Genomic DNA, 10,083 nt, shown 5'->3' with positions numbered 1-10,083 from the left:
GGGGACAGTTCAGACTTAAACCAGAACAGTGAGTATTCCATTGAAGAACGCAGAACAACACAAAAACTCCTGAGGAAATTAGGCAAAGAGATTGACTCTACCGTTGATATAGCAGTGGAATGGATAGGAACTTGCATAGGTTTATTCCAGTCTTTCTGTGTACATTATTCAAAGAATAAATAGCAACACACATCACTGAATACCTCTGGCATAAACTGATGGGTTAGAGGCCATATGTTTTCTATGGACGAGGGCGTTGACATCATAAGGAAAGGTTCATCATTTCACAGGTGAACGCTTCTTCAGATTGGGATTCGTGTTCACTAGCATAACGGTGCTGGAGTGTTATAGTTAGTTAGTGTTATAGTTAGTGTTATAGTTAATGTTATAATTAATGTTATAGTTAGTGTTATAGTTAGCGAGTGTTTACCTTCTTCCCTTGAACAGTGAGAGGTTTGTTCCCCAAAGCAATCTGACTTTCCTTAAAGACTCTGAAAATTGGTGCGAAGCCTAGGGGATTCATCCCCCAAGCAGAACTTGCGTCCTGCTTTGTGTTTTCCAGTGTGGCTGAGCCTCCATCCATCTCCGATAGAGGAGTTCCTTTACGAGCTGGTAGTTGAAAGCATCAATTCTTTAGCCTGCATTTGCATGTAGGCATTACTGTGAGGTAGGTGAGAGTCATGCCAGCCCCATAGACAGCAGACTTTAGGTGACATTTGAAGTGAGCAGTGGACAGAAAGAGATGGAAAATTAGTTTCAGCCTTGCCTTTGTTGGCATTTCACCATAATTATGTGTGTATGCTTGTCTGTCTTCACAAGCTCTGTAAACTACTCAAGAAAAACTCCATTTTTAGTTAATTTTGCGTCCTAGTATAACTCTCATAAGGAACTACCATGTAATCATGTCAGATTACTTTGTAAATCAGTTAATAGGCTCTCATGCTTGAAAGTGTGAACTCTGTGTCTGGATTCAGATCCCTGACCTATCGAGTTATAACTGTATGTTTTAGGACCAGCTACTTAACATTTCTGGAACCTTTGTTTTTTCTGTTTCTAATAAGCATTAAGAATTCATTTCCTGGGCTTTGAATGAATTAATATGCAGAAATTACTTAGAAAATAGGATGGGACTGGAGAGACAACTTAGCAGTTAAGGATACATACTGTTTTGGCAGAGGACCCAAGTTTTGTTCTCTATATTGGGGAGCTCATAACCAACTCTAAATCCAGATCCAAGGGATCTTCGTGCCTCTGCTGAAACCTGTACTCACTTGTACCTACACACACACACACACACACACACACACACACACACACACACTCACATACCACACACACACACTCACACACCACACACACACCACACACACACACACTCACACACCACACACACACACACCACACACACACACACACACACACTCAGAGAGAGAGAGACAGAGAGAGAGAGAGAGAGAGAGAGAGAGAGAGAGAATAAGCACTATAAAATGTTACCTGTGATTACTAATGTTAAAGTAAATCCAGGCCAATAAGTTAACTTAACCATTAAAGGCTCCTACAATCATGCCTGAAAAGTTGAGTTAAATATTTAGAACACACACGATAGAGGGAGAGAACCAATTCCTTTAACTTCCCCCTTATCTCACATGAGTCCTCTGGCATCTGTACAACCAAAACACACTCTATAACTAATTAAATAGCAGCTTCAAATGAGAGCTTATCACTGATGAGCGTATCACGATGAACGCATCACCGATGAACTCCTACTACCAACTGTGACGCAAGCAGAGTAACATTGGTCTTCAAACTAAATGCTTACTTATCCTTTCCCTAGAATAATGACTTTGGCATTATCAGGCTGACTTAAATAACTTGTCCATACTCATTCAAGTGGCACACTCAGGATTTATTAGTAGGTTGTATGATTTCAAAACATGTACAGTCACTATCTGTACTTTTATGCTGTGCCATATATTTTATGTGCCCTATATATGTATATATATTATATATATGGCCATATTTTTTTAAAAATTCAGTTTTACATGTAACTTTATAGTCAAATTTGTTAATTAATATATTTATTTTTAAACCCCTATTTTTTTATGTAAAAACAAGACCATTATATTTCAAAAGCATTTGAATGTCTGGCCACTAAAGGGAAATTTTTATACTAGTTTAAATGGTTCTGAAATCTGAACAGATAAATTTCAGCATTCAATTCTGTTAATAATGAGGCTGTCCTCTTTGCTTATTAATCATAGAGCTTTATATGTCTTACTTGTGGTAATGGTCCTTCTAATAAGTGAGTTTTTTCCAAATCTACATAAAATTAGTATGAATTTCATGGTGGATTGCAACTTTTTGAAGTATGAGATGCATATAAACACAGTCTAATGACTGTGGTGATTTTGCTTTGGGGCACTATGAAAAGTAGAATCCTGTTAGAAGTCATCACCCTGACAGTTACCATTCTTGCTTTGTTAAGGTCTTGCCCATTGCCCAAAAGCTATTGGCATTTTTGCTGGCCCATGAGGGAGAGCCAGTTTTCATCAATGAAATGGCATGTGGTGTCATCTACACTGCAGAGAGGGCCCTACTTCTGGGAGCAGTCATCAGGCTGTGTTTTATTTACTTAATTTTTTCTCTGTCCAGTTTGGCTTGTTCGCTGGTTTAATCATGTTTGACAGTGACATTGGTGACACATTAAAAGTTTAGCTTCTGATGTTAAGAGACATGATTTAAAAACAAACTATTATCCCCTACTTTTATTTTTTAATTTAGTTTTTATTAATTTTGCTGGCATGTGTTTCTTCCATGTGGCATGTGCTTACCTTTGAGGTGAGAAGAAAGTGTTGGGTCCTCTGACAGTGGAGTCCCAGACCACTGTGAGCTGTCAGGTGAGTGCTGGGAATTGAACCCGGATCCTCTGGAAGAACAAGTATTGCTCTTAACCACTAAGCCACTGCTGCAGCTCCTATCTTCTGATTTGTACATTCTTTCTAACCCCCCTTTCCTGCAGTGTTCTCTGAGCCTTAGGCATGGGAAGATTTTGTAAATATATCCTTTGAAACTGGGCTCCACCACTCTGCATTTTGATCAGCAACATTTTGTTGTTGTTGTTGTTGGCCTAGGTGTGTGTGTGTGTGTGTGTGTGTTTGTGTGTGTGTGTGTGTGTGTGTGTGTGCGTGTGGTTTCTGTCTGTTACAAAGAGAAGTTTTAGTTGACAAGGGCTGAAGAATATGCTTATCTGTGCTCATAAGGGCAAATATTTATAGAACTCTATATAATAAACTACTGTAGGCAACTGAGTGAAGCTGAGAGCAGGAGAGGTGCTCGCCTCTAGGGAATGGCACAGCAATTGGTTGTTCCATGTCCAACAGTCAGCCGTGAAATCATCTCTCCAAGTTACATTATGTGGAGTCAATAATTCATACTTAGGAATATGAATGCATATACAAATGCACACGTGGATGCAATATCAATTAATGAGAAAAAGAGGCCATGCATTTGAAGGCGAGGAAGGAGAAGTATCAGGCAGGACTAGGGGGCACAACAGGGAAGGGAAAACTGTAATTAAATTATAATCTCAAACCTCAGCAAAGAACGGACTGAAAGAAAATTTCAGGGGAGAGCAGAAAACAGGAAGTTGAATGGGTAGGGGCTGAGGAGGGACTGGGAGGGGACAAGGGCAGGGACAGGGAGTAGATTAGATCAAAATGTATTGTATGAAACTCTTAAAGAAGAAAATTTCAACATTCTTTGAAAAAAGAGATGATATTCCAACTTAGGGAAATAATTTAGATTTGGATAAAATACTTTAAAATGCATCGTGATATATGCTGTTTGGATCTGCATTAAATTCTTATTGCTATTATCTTTCAAGGCCTTTGTGTGGTATTATTTAGTTGTTCTTTATCAATCATGTGGGTAGGTAACCATAAAAGTATTTCAAAACAAGGAGAATCACTATCTATGCCTCTTCCCCCAATGTATGCCAGGTTAAAATGCCTTTCTATGTACTGCTATGTGCACATGAACTTCTTTTCATGGCCATGTGGACTTAAAGAAAAAGTCCAGACATGGCTGTGATCTTGGAGTACTGATTGACAAGTAATAATTTAGAACATTTAAAAAGCGGACATAGAAACAAGAATCCAACCACAGAGTTATAGTGGAAGGAAATTCTGCTAGTCAGTTGACCATGATTGTGCTGTGAAATGCTCTGAACCAGGGCAATGGAGACAAAGAATCCCTGGATCATCTTCAGCTTCCCTTTCTTTAAAGAAGTCGGGCGGATCTTTGGCATTGACTAAAAGGGGGAAGAAGTTATTTTTATAATACCAGATAATAGCTTGAAATCCAAGAGTTGCTAGACAAATGCAGGGAACTAAGCCATCCTACTTTAATGTGAGAACTGGCGCATCCTTAAACCTTTGGCAGAAAAATAACTCTTGGGGACTCTCTCTCTATTCTATCCTCTTTTGTTTGCCCACAAAATCTCTGTATTATCTTCATATTGTTTTGTGCTTCACATCAATACCTTAGTTCATATTTACCAGTAATTTTCACATGCTTTCTCCAAGGTAAGACAGGCTGCCAGTAGTACCCCACCCCCTTGCGTGAGGGCTACACTTGAGACTTACCAGTCCTGGGTTACACTGAGTACCAAATCTTCTCTGGCAGGTTCCTCTGCGAGTGTTGTGTCTTTTGTTTGTTTCCGAGATTATGTTATATCTTCAGAAACCCACATTTCTCTCCTGAAGGAATTAAGGTACCACCTTAGTTGAAACAGTGATGATACAACTCTTTGATGTTTTGAACTAGATTTTGAGCTAGATTTTTTTTTCTATCTCAAGTCATATAAAGTGCATGTATTTAGGATCTTAAAGATGGGAAATGTACCATTGGGCAGAAAAGTCCATGGAGGCAAGAGCTGAGCTTTTTCATTGTGCCTTTCTGTAGTCACTTAAATGATATCATACACTCTAACTTTTTTTTAACATTTTTACCTTTATTTATTTTTTCATCTTTATTAACTTGAGTATTTCTTATTTACATTTCAATTGTTATTCCCATTCCGGGTTTCTGGGCCAACATCCCCCTAACCCCTCTCCCTCCCCTTCTATATGGGTGTTCCCCTCCCCATCCTCCCCCCATTACCACCCTCCCCCCAACAATCACATTCACTGGGGGTTCAGTCTTGGCAGGACCAAGGGCTTCCCCTTCCACTGTTTCTCTTACTAGGCTATTCATTGCTACCTATGCAGTTGGAGCCCAGGGTCAGTCCATGTATAGTCTTTGGGTAGTGGCTTAGTCCCTGGAAGCTCTGGTTGGTTGGCATTGTTGTTCATAAGGGGTCTCGAGCCCCTTCAGCTCTTTCAGTCCTTTCTCTGATTCTTTCAATGACACTCTAACTTTTAATATATATTTGCTTTAAAATTTCAGGGTGTGTGTGTGTGTGTGTGTGTGTGTGTGTGTGTGTGTGTGTGTGTGTAGTATGTGCACGGACACATGTAGATGCCCATGGAAGTTAAAAGAAGCTGGCAGCTCTGATACACTTGATTCAGGTGCTAGGAACAGAACCTTGGTCTTTTTCCAGAGCATCAAGGATTCTTAACAGCTAGCCATCTCTCATGCTTTCATTATGTAGTTTGTGAACGGACCAGCAGTGAAAGATCCTACTCTAGGTCTACTCCTTCTTTCATTGTTTCGGCCAATTTTATATGAAGCAAAGGTCTTCATGTATTGACCAAATTCTAGAAAATTTATGATTCATAAATGTAGGGTTGCACACATATACTATGGATTACATGCTTCCTTATATAATTTTCAAATTTTGTTCAAAGTCATATTTGTTTTCTCGCATTCTGGCAAGAAGTTTATGAAAATCAAAGAAGAGATGACTGTCCCAAACACTGAGAACTGATGTTTCCAAGAACCAGTTTTCAGTGTTCTTTACTTATACTTAAAAAAATTGTTAATTTCAAATTTAACTCAAGATTGCTAAGTCTGAGCCTTTCAGTTATGAACTTGTTTTTAAAAATACTTATCATCATCATCATCATCATCATCATCATCATCATCATGTATATGTATGTATGTTTGTGTGATGGCGATGTCTGTGATGTCTATGTGAGTACAGGCACATATAAACAGTTAGTGGATAACTTTCAGGAGTTGGTTTTCCCTTCGTCTTGAACTGAGGATCAGGCTCAGGTCTTTCAACTTGTGAGGTAAAGCAGTCTTCCCCACTGAGCCATATTGCTGAACCTTTTACTTTGTTTTTATGGAAGATTTTTATTTAAAAACTAGCCACCTCCTTGTTTTCAGTGTGTCTGATTGCCAGTATGTTTGAAGCAATTTCCATAAACAGGCAAGAAAAAGTGTTAAAAGAAAAAGGAGAAACAATGTTGTTTGGAAAACTATGGTTGGTAGAAATATTTCCCACCATTTTCAGTTGGGAATCTTCGGCAATCATCAGATTTCTTCCCGACTGCAAATCTCCCTGTTGCTTAGAGGAAGTTCTGTGTGGTTGGATAGCATTAATATATGGTTTTGCTGCTGTCATGAATGTTTCAGGGAATAAAGTAGCAAAACATGGCAGGCCTGCCTGTATGTACCTATAATCCTAACACTTGGGATGGATGCAAAGTCAGAAGAATTAGGAGTTCAAAGTCACCCTTGGTACATGACAAGTCTCAGGCAAGGCTAGGATTCGTGGGACTCTGTCTCAAAACAAGACAAACCACAAAACAAAATCCTGACGAAATGAATGGTGTTAAGTTTTCTTTCTAAAGTCTGAGAGATGTGAGTCACCATGAAGCTGGTTTAATTGTAGGAGAATTTATGTTCTAAAAGCTTTGAAATGTATACAATTTGATGTTAGCTCATACACTAATGTTCTTTCATTCCATCCCACTGCACATAGACAGCAGTGAAAAATATGAAAATCAGGGAGCTTCCTGAATATCATCAGAAGGATAGTCCTGTGTCTCTTGCTTAGCCACATAATAATGCTCGCGTATTGACAGTAATCTCAGTGTACATAAGTGATTTTGCCTCTGGCCTATCACATTGCTCCCGAGAATGCGCAGTTTACATGGCCATGTATTATTTAGCAGTTGATATTCCATGGGAGAGACTCACCTCTTTCAGAGATAAAAAGAGTTCAGAGAAGAGGTCACGCCAAAATGGTTTATGCATTAATGATGGCCCTTTACCATCTTCATTTAGATCGTTTGTGAAATATTTAGGGAGGGAGGTGTAATGGACTCACTAGTTAATTAACAGATGGATCTAATGTGCTCCCGGCTGTCTTGTCAGTAGGTCAGGTCAGGGGAAAATGACTCATCTTTATAAGGCAGTGACAAAGTTCTTAGACTCTGGTGCAAGAGCTAAGTTGCCTCTGAGGACGTGAAATGCAAGCTATTGGAGTTACTTTGATTTCTATGCTAGTCCTCTCTGTTTCTGCAGACATGACACAGTGTGCATGACGTCTCTTGGTCAAATGGAGACCAGGAGCCCAATTGGATCCACACAGCACTTTTCAGGTTTGAAGTGATAACAACGCAGGAGGCATAACGCAAACAGAAACTTCATGTCCCCGCTACAGCCAGAGGACAAGATTTTAATATAGAGTTTCTAATTTATCAGGTTTTTCTTTAAAAGACTTTGGCTATGTCTGCTTCAGTTTTAAGTCATTGCTGTTTTGCATATCTCCTCTGTAGGAATACCGTGCCACAAGGGTCAAGATGACAGGCATGAGAGAGAACAATGGGGGAAATAAAAAGTCATTGGAATTGCCCTAAAAGATCTTAGAGAAAATATTCACAGCAGATAATAGATAATCCAGCAGTCTGTAAGTTACATTACCATAATGGAAGTGGGATATGTTTATGCACGTGTGTGTGTGTGTGTGTGTGTGTGTGTGTGTGTGTGTGTGTGTTGAATGATTTTGATTTGCTCACAGTTGGTTGAAGATAGATTGGCAGTAACAGCTGCCACCAAGTGTCAACAATCAAGCACAATGAAGTGTGGCACTCCCATCCCCCTCAACTGTTTTTCATTCAAATGAGTTATGAGTTCTCACTGTGCAGAATCACTCTTATTTTAAAAAAAAATTTCAGAAGTTGAGTTGTGAGAATTGGGGAATATCCACCTGGCAGGGAAATTTTCATGCTTTGCAAAAAAAAAGTGAACAAATAGATTACATTAGATCAATCAAAGTCACTAGAAAATGTTAAGTCGGAGGGGGAGAAATCAGTGAGAAATAACCCCAAAAGCAACCCAGATGAACCCATTAATGAGGACGAGTGTCGATTTTGCTTGGCTCAAGGACTCTGCTACAATGGGTTAGAACACCAAGCACCGGATCAGAAATGCACAGGGGTAACCACAGAGAGCCAGGGGCCCACGCAACCCCCAACATCAAAGCCTCCTCAGAGGAGAAAAAGGCTCCGTTACTTGTAGCTTAATCCAACATTACACACTTCTTTCAAACATCAAAAATGCTGCTCAGCCTTGGATGGAGGGATATTCTCACTACTAATCCAGCCTTAATTATAAAAATTTTATACTCCCTCAGTTCCCTGCCCCCTGTCCTACCAAGTGCCTGCTGGACGGGAGAGGTATAAAGAGGAGAAAAGGAAAATAGGTCTACTACACAGAAAAATGGAATCTTAGTGGTCATAGCTAGCTAGTATGTTCTGAAACATTAGTATGTAAAAAAAAAATCCTAGAGCTACTAACAGAACCTCAAAGTGTCCCCATGTTTTGCAAAAATATCTCCCCCCCTTTTTAACCTCTTTCTGTAGCTCTGTAACTTCTGATTTCTCTGTGGAATCTTAAGTAGGAACGGGGGCCCCACACCACTTCAGGCTACTTGTCTCAAAAGATAAAGGCTATTTATTTCTTTTCAACTAGGTTTTACCCACAAACATTGATTTGTGGTCTTTTCTGTGCCCTTGGGTCTAAAAGTGCATGTTGTTGGTGCCTAGGTACTTGAACTTGAATGATGTTAGGCTGTTGCATTAAATAAATTGCCCCAAGTGCAAAGTAAATGAATTAGCAGGAGACATTCTCATGGATATCGTAAGTTTATGGGTGTCTCGCCTTTTTTCTAATGATTACCATAGATTATCGTTTTTTCTCCCAATAACACCACTAAATGTTTGCAGACAATTGACAGGTCTCTCCTTCAGTGTGTCTCCTCTAGCCCAAACATGTCCGTTGCTAAACGTCTGCCTCATTTCCAAGCCACTTATCAGTTCCCTTGCTTGCCTTTGAACCCACTCCAATTTGCCTTTCTTTTCAAACACATGCTAGCTCCAACAGAACACAGCATTGAGTAGCTAAGATGAGCAATTTAAATCAGTGAAAGTGAGTCTTGTCTGTTTGCATTCTTTGTAGAATTCAGGTGCATTAAAGTTTTTGATCTTTATTGGAAGTAGATTCTTTAACCCTGCTAAATTTATTGCTCTCTCTCTCTCCCTCTCCGTCTCCGTCTCCGTCTCTCTCTCTCTCTCTCTGTCTCTCTCTCTCTCTCTCTCTCTTTCTGGCAGCAGAATCTTCAAGCCCGCGTAACACTGCTGTCCTGTGAAGAGCAGACCCTGTCATATAACTATTTGTACAAGATTGCTAGCATTTCCTCTGTGCATTAGTGCATTAAAGCTATTCTTTATCAGCATGTCTTTTCAACAATAACCATAACTACATTTCTTTTGTGTTGATCATGAAACTATTTAATAATATTTGGTGATTTGTTGGGTAGTCTCTCTAGTTTAAAGACCATCAGTGGGCCATATGTTGGAAAAGGCAATTATATAAAGGAGATTTTCTTCAAACTTGACATTAGTCCCTAGGCAATTATCTTGGTGCCCAAAAGATCAGAAACAATAGGCTATCCATCTTTTAGTAGTTTCCCCTAATCCACATAGCTCTGGTTTCTCTATGACTGTCACCCACTGCTTTTGAAGAAAGGACAGGTGCTAACTGACAGCTGCACTAGGTCTCTTTTGGCAATCTCCCAGCAATGAAGATTCCCCAAGTACTCTCTCCCCTGGCCTGATCCCTGAGTCTCACTTC

At 39.6% G+C, this 10,083-nt stretch overlaps 1 long non-coding RNA gene across 1 annotated transcript in view; it reads right to left on the bottom strand.

Moving 5' to 3' along the window:
- Nucleotides 1-2,670: 2,670 nt before the first annotated feature.
- The window catches only part of LOC120100617 (uncharacterized), a 28,418-nt gene continuing 21,005 nt past the window's right edge, over nt 2,671-10,083 (bottom strand). Inside the window, exons 3-4 of the long non-coding RNA XR_005500415.2 lie at nt 4,644-4,757; nt 2,671-2,926 (exon numbers count right to left, since the gene is read on the bottom strand). This is a non-coding gene — a long non-coding RNA (uncharacterized LOC120100617). The remainder of the gene's footprint in view (nt 2,927-4,643; nt 4,758-10,083) is intronic.

This window comes from Rattus norvegicus, chromosome 2, assembly GCF_036323735.1.
Source record: "Rattus norvegicus strain BN/NHsdMcwi chromosome 2, GRCr8, whole genome shotgun sequence".
NCBI classification, from domain to species: Eukaryota; Metazoa; Chordata; class Mammalia; order Rodentia; family Muridae; genus Rattus; species Rattus norvegicus.
This window is presented reverse-complemented; position numbering and strand designations above follow the sequence as displayed.